The sequence below is a fragment of the Cupressus sempervirens genome, chromosome 4 (genome assembly GCF_028749045.1).
Source record: "Cupressus sempervirens isolate cs-2001-9-10 chromosome 4, ASM2874904v1, whole genome shotgun sequence".
In the NCBI taxonomy this organism is placed as follows: Eukaryota; Viridiplantae; Streptophyta; class Pinopsida; order Cupressales; family Cupressaceae; genus Cupressus; species Cupressus sempervirens.
This window is the reverse complement of record NC_143121.1, coordinates 299,753,515-299,760,465: the sequence shown is the minus strand read 5'-3', so window position 1 is coordinate 299,760,465 and position 6,951 is coordinate 299,753,515. Positions and strand designations below refer to the sequence as shown.

Sequence of the window (6,951 nt, the reverse complement as noted above, 5' to 3'; positions counted from 1 at the left end):
TATCTCTAAGAATTTGTGCATTGCATTCAAGGAGTATATCTAATCACTTTCTAATGTCTTCATGCATCAATGCTAGTTATATTTGGAAGCAATTGATAGTGAGATGTTTTAACTTAATGCAGTGAGAAGATCTTTTTTTCTTACAATCTTGTCCACTATTTTCATATTGATCTATCTTTAAGGGCCTAATCAAGTTGCACTACCCTCACATTGTAGTTGTAGAACAACCAAACAAGCTATTTATTTAACCCTTTATACATGCTTCTCACACAAGATGATTTATCAATTTTTAGACTTGCATCATAAATCATATACCACACATTTCCTTGTACTTGTATGCTATTTATTTTTCTATTTGGTGCCAATGGTACCTGGAATAATTACATTTTGACCCATTGATAAAAATTTAGAAAAACCTATCATGCTCTAAAATTCAAATAAATATTCTATTTCAATTTATTAATTTCACATTATCTTAATCCTAAATGAGTTATTTGCATGCAAGATGATTTCTCATTCAATAGACTCACACATAAATCATATACCATGTCTTTCCTCTATGCTTGTAAGCTATTTTGTTTTATGTTCTAGTTTAATGGTAGTTTCCCAACTCTTTAAACATAAGTTTCCCATATGTTGTAACATTTTATTTTAAAAATCTGCTATGAAATATATGCATGATAAGAAAGTTGGATAAATAAATTCAATACTATAAAATATAAACAATTTTTCAATCCAATACACTAATTTCTCCTCATCTTAATTCTAAATGCATTATACTAAAGACACAAGCTTCAACCCTTTACATCTCTTGTTATTATTAATATACATTGATTTTCCTTTTTTTCATAAAAGTAATTACTTTCTACACTAATATGAGAAGTAATATTGTCTATTTAAATTATATAAGTACTATTAAATTTTGTGGTTCCTTTTAAACATTACAAATTTGGAGAAAAAGTAAACTTTGACTGTTTAACACTTTTTGTCTAGAAATCAAACCTTTGTGTAATGTTTAAGCCGTCTGATTTTGATATTGTAATGAAAAAAAGTATTAAAAACAAAGAAACGGTGAGTTTATGTTTTATTTTAGTTAAGAGAGAATGAAAAACTGAAAACATTAACTTCATAGTACGATAATTTTTGGCGTGTTCGGAGTGTAGCACAATGATTCCAAGGTGACTTATTTTCGTCATTTACTGCCGGGTTTCTTAAATGCAAGGAAAACAAACAGACGCTGCATCTCATTTTAATTGTACGTGTCCTTCTAAGAAATTTAAGGTCGTCGATTTCACAGCACAGATAATTCATTTCATATGGTAAACGCTTTGAACATCAGGACAAAAGTAGTAGTTCATGTCATATATTCCAGCAGAATAAGAAAAGACAAGGTGTCCCCCTTACGTGTCTTCTAGATGAACATCACTGGGCAAATTCTTCGCCGCGTTGAAGGGAAAAGAAGGTGCACTACATGTGAAGACGAAATGTTTCTAAGAGTGAAAGACGCGCGAAATGTAGGTGAATAGTTGGCTTTATCCTGAGAAATGTTCTAAGCCTGAGAAGTAGGTAAATGGGTAGCTTTCATCTTTTCTTTAACGCTACGGCTGCGAAGCAAATTTCCACACCATGCGGAATGGCATACATTATTTACATCTTTATTGTTTGAAGTCTATCTCCTAAATAATTGGAGCATGAAACACGAAAGAAGAGTCATATAAAAGGTGACGGACGAAGACGAAGTGCACATCCCTTGTTTGGCATTTACTCAAACCTCCCCATTGCCTCATGAATTTCCTCCCATTTTCTTCTTTGTACGATAACACCCAGTACGGAAAGACTGACCTTGGTAGACTTTGTTAGACAAGTTGTCGGAAAAAAACAAGAGAGTTTTCAACATTGTTCATGGCATCGGAGCTATTTAATAAGATTTAGGAGAGCCTGCAAACAGCACAGAGGCTTAGAAAGCTTTATTTGTTTCTAGAGCTCAATGCACGTGAAAATGAATATGAAGATGGCTTTAAGTTTAGTGTGTCCCCTCCTCTTGTTTCTTTCTGCACTACCTTGTTATGTTTCTTTGCATTCTTATTACTCTGATCAACAAGCTCTTCTGACTTTCAAGCATTCACTTTCTTCCGACTCTAACAACGCATTATCCGATTGGTCTCCTCATCATTCCTTTTGCAATTGGACTGGTGTTCTCTGCTCGTCTCGTCATCAACGAGTGGTTTCCTTGAATCTCACAGGTATGTCTTTACAAGGCACCATCTCTCCTTTCCTTGGCAATCTCTCTTTTCTTAGACTACTTGATCTCAAGAATAATAGCTTTCAAGGTCAAATTCCTCCTCAACTTGGAAAGCTTTTTCGCCTTAGAGTACTTAGGTTGTCTATGAATATATTGGAGGGCTCCATTCCCTCCACTCTGGCTAACTGTCATTCTTTGCAACGTCTCATATTATCCTATAATCGTTTGAGTGGCAGCATACCTTCCCAACTTAGCATTCTTTCTCATCTAGAGATACTTATTTTAGGTGTAAACCAACTAATAGGTACAATCCCACCTTCCCTCGGAAACTTGTCATCTTTAGTTGACTTAGAGTTGTCACAAAATAAACTTCATGGTGATATTCCTGTTGAATTGTGTCTGCTGACTCATCTCAAGAAACTTTACCTTCGTGACACCAACTTGACAGGTGTAATACCTACTGAATTGGGTATGCTTACTCAACTTAGAATACTTGATCTAGATGCCAACAACTTGACAGGCTTGATTCCTAATGCCATTTCCAACTGCACCCTTCTCCAAAATTTGTCCATAAGTGAGAACCAATTAACTGGCCACATTCCTCTGAATTTGGGCAAACTGTCAAAGTTGCAACAACTGCGTTTATGGGGAAACCAACTCATTGGAGAAATCCCAACTTCCCTAGGAAACCTATCATCTTTAGATCAATTGACATTGCAGTGCAACAAACTCCATGTCAATATTCCTGCTGAATTGGGCATGCTTACTCAACTTAGAATACTTCAGCTTGACAACAACAACTTACTAGGGGTGATTCCTAATGCCATTTCCAACTGCAGTCTTCTCCAAGTTTTGCAATTAGATAGTAACCAATTAACAGGCCACATTCCTCCAGAGTTTGGAAAATTGCTTCATCTTCGACGAATTTTCTTAGGGGACAACCATCTTGTGACCAAAAGTAATGGCTTAAATTTTATATCAGCCTTATCTAATTGCACCTCTTTGGAATATCTTGATTTATCCAGGAATTACCTTACTGGTATTTTGCACTCTTCTGTTAGCCAACTATCAAGCCAGCTCTCTGTTTTAAGGTTGTATTCAAATAAGATTGAGGGAAACATACCAGAGGGCATTGGAAACCTCACAAAGTTGGTAACATTAGATTTATCTGATAATAGTTTCAGTGGTTCCATTCCAGTAGCAGTTAGTCACCTTCCAAATCTTCAAAGGTTGCTTTTGGATAAAAATAATTTAGATGGAAGGATTCCAGAAAGTTTTGGTCATGCTAAACAACTTGGGCTGTTATCGTTGAGCCAAAACATGATTTTAGGCCAAATTCCAGAAAGTCTGGGTGGTCTCTCACAGTTGAGACGCCTTGTTCTTCATCACAATCAATTATCTGGCAAACTCCCTGCAAGTCTAGGGAGATGCATCGCTTTAGAATTGGTTGACTTGGCGCATAATAGACTAAAAGGAAATATACCTCTTGAATGGTCAGGTCTCACAAATCTCCAATTTTATTTTAATGTGTCTAGCAATGTTTTACAAGGTTCTATTTCAATAATGAGTAAAATGGTAATGGTCCAAGCCATCGATATGTCACTCAACAAATTTTCAGGTGAAATTCCAGCTGCACTATCAAGTTGCATAAACTTGCAATATTTAAATCTTTCATGGAATTCATTTGATGGTCCAATACCAAAATCATTCACAAGTCTGCTAAATGTACAAGATATTGATCTATCATGCAACAATTTATCAGGTCCAATCCCAATGGCTTTCCAAGAAATGAAAATGCTTCAACATATCAATCTCTCTTATAATAAATTAGAAGGTGAAGTTCCAAAAGGAGGAGTTTTTGCACGAGTTAATGGGTCAGGAATTTTGGGAAATGTTGGCCTCTGTGGCAATTGGATTGGTTTACAATCATGCTCTCATTCAAGGCACAAACTGTTTTTGGTGTCTAAGAAGGTGATGGTACCAACTTTGATTGGCATTGCAATATTCATTATGTCTTCTATTCTATTTTTATTTTTCTATAGGAGACCTATAAATCAAAATACTCTTGAACTCAACATTGGGTTAGAAAGAATTTCATATGAAGAACTTGAACATGCAACTAGTGGATTTAGTGAAACCAATTTGTTAGGAATTGGTAATTTTGGATCTGTTTATAAAGGAATTCTCAACAATGGTACACATGTTGCTATTAAAGTTTTCAATTTGAAAGACAAAAATGCTCTCCAAAGTTTTCAAAGGGAATCTAATGTGTTAAAAAGTGTGAGACATCGTAATCTGGTTAAAGTCATTTCAGCATGTTCCAGCCCTGATTTCAAAGCATTGGTTCTTCCATTTATGTCAAATGGAAGTTTAGAGAGGTGGCTATATCCTATTGGAGGAGACATGTGTAGATTAAGTTTGAGTGACAGATTAAGAATAGCAAAAGAGATAGCACAAGGAATGGAATATCTACATCATCATTTCTTTGTGCAAGTAATTCATTGTGATCTAAAACCTAATAATGTGTTATTAGGGAATGATATGACTCCACATATAGCAGACTTTGGGATTACAAAATTCTTATTTGAGAATTCACTTACAACTACAAGTGTGCTAAAAGGATCCATTGGATACTTCGCGCCAGGTATTAAATTTTACAATTTTTAAAATAACATTATCATTTATTATTTTTTAATTTTATGTGATTATTTAATTTTAGTGAGAATCACTAATTAATATATTATTTTGTAGAGTATGGACTTGGTGGAAAGTTTTCAGCAAAAGGAGATGTATATAGTTATGGAATTCTGGTTTTAGAATTATTGACAAGGAGAAGACCAACAGATGACATGTTTGTAGAAGGTTTGAATTTATCAAAATGGACAAGTATGGGCCTTATAAATGAAATTGAAGAAGTGGTGGACAACCATCTACTCAAAGATGTCCATGCATCTGATAAACCAAAGGTATTGGAATGCCTTACCCAATTTCTACAAGTAGGATTGGTCTGTACAAGGGAGATTCCACAACAACGCCCAAATATGATGGAGATAGTCAAGAGACTAGAAAAAATAGCAAGTGCATTTTGTGGCATTTAAAGAGATGTTCACTTGCCCATAAATATCTCATCTATTCTTAATAGTGGAAGTAGTCTAAGAAACACAAGCTCAAGGATCCCCAAAAACTACTCTACATCTACATCCTAGCTATTCAATCAGCTTAATACAAACTAGTAGTCATTTTTATCTATTTCATATCATATCACTTCTTATCAAAAATCACTTTTAACAAAACTACTATATGGGTTTAGCTTATTGTTCATCATGTAAGTGCACCATGTATTGCAATGTTACCTAGAAACACTATACATGTAAAGGTGACATTTAGCTTTGACCTTTTATAAGGTAGACTTGTTCATCAAAGAGAAATGAATGTTAGAATAAAGAAATATTTTTTCCTATAAATAGTTATGATTTTATATTCTTGTATCATGTCTTCATCCTTCCTAGCAAAGATAACAATTTTTTCATATAATTTTTTTATTAAATAATGAATTAGTTGTCCAATTTGTAGAGTGGATTGAATTGGCTTAAAATAGTACTCCTACTATTTAAATTTATCTTAGAAAAAGATAATGTAAAACTACAAAATATCTTATTTCAATATAAAAATTTACTATAAAAATATTTTCTCAACCTCAAAAAAAATGAGAATTGCTAAGGTGTTTCCATCATTATTTCATTGTCATTGTAGGTAAGAATTATCTAAAAAAGAAGATCCATTGTACTTAACTATAATATATCCAATTTTTATGAATGAAAACAAATCTAATTCATTTCTATACTTTCTCATTAACAAAAGTGTTGTAAGATCCTTCCAAATCATAACATTGAATAAGATATGTTTTGAATCCTATATTATTTCTATACTCTAGTGAGAACAAACATGCACATGTGTATAAGTTATTTCTTGCATTCTAATTTCATTTAGAATAACTAAAATAGTGATACATCTTAAGATCATTTGAAGAAAATACAAAAACTTCCTTTGAATAAAATATTTGATTTTTAAAACTAAAGATAAAAAATTAAATACTGTTGATGATAAGTACTAAGTATTAGATGCAAGCTTTCCAAATTAAACATAAAGAAGCAATTATCAAGGTGATGTCATCATGACATTATATTTATTGTTTCAAAATTTCAATGATCTGAATTATTGGTTCATCTATTATTTTATATAGAATCCCTTGAGTCTAAATTCATACTTACAATGGATTCTTTTCTACATCCTTCAAAATATTAACAGTAAGTTTCTTTTTATTTTAAGAACCAATGAAATTATTTAGATACAATTTTTTAATATATATGAAGTCTTTTTTCAAAAAAATTATAATTCTAAAAATTATAGTTTTGTATTTGTTGTAGGTCATACTGTTATAGTGATAACATTTAAATATTTTTTTCTTCAGTTTTATAAAGTTCATTTTTTTTTAAATTGAAAAATTATTTACCTGTAATCTTATTGTTTGAAAATAATTTGTTTGATAGGGATGATTTTTTAAAGCTTTATTTATTCTTTTATTTTTTTGTCAACAAGATTGTCATGGTACATGTTTTATATGAAATGTTCAAGAATTTATATGATAAGAACAACATGTTATATTTATCAATATTATTTTCTATCATTGCAAGGAACAAATGTATAAT

The 6,951-nt window shown here is 32.3% G+C and overlaps 1 pseudogene; it reads left to right on the top strand.

The window, feature by feature from the left end:
• The first annotated feature begins 2,011 nt into the window (after positions 1-2,011).
• On the top strand, positions 2,012-5,448 carry LOC149561196 (uncharacterized; annotated as a pseudogene).
• Positions 5,449-6,951: the final 1,503 nt, after the last annotated feature.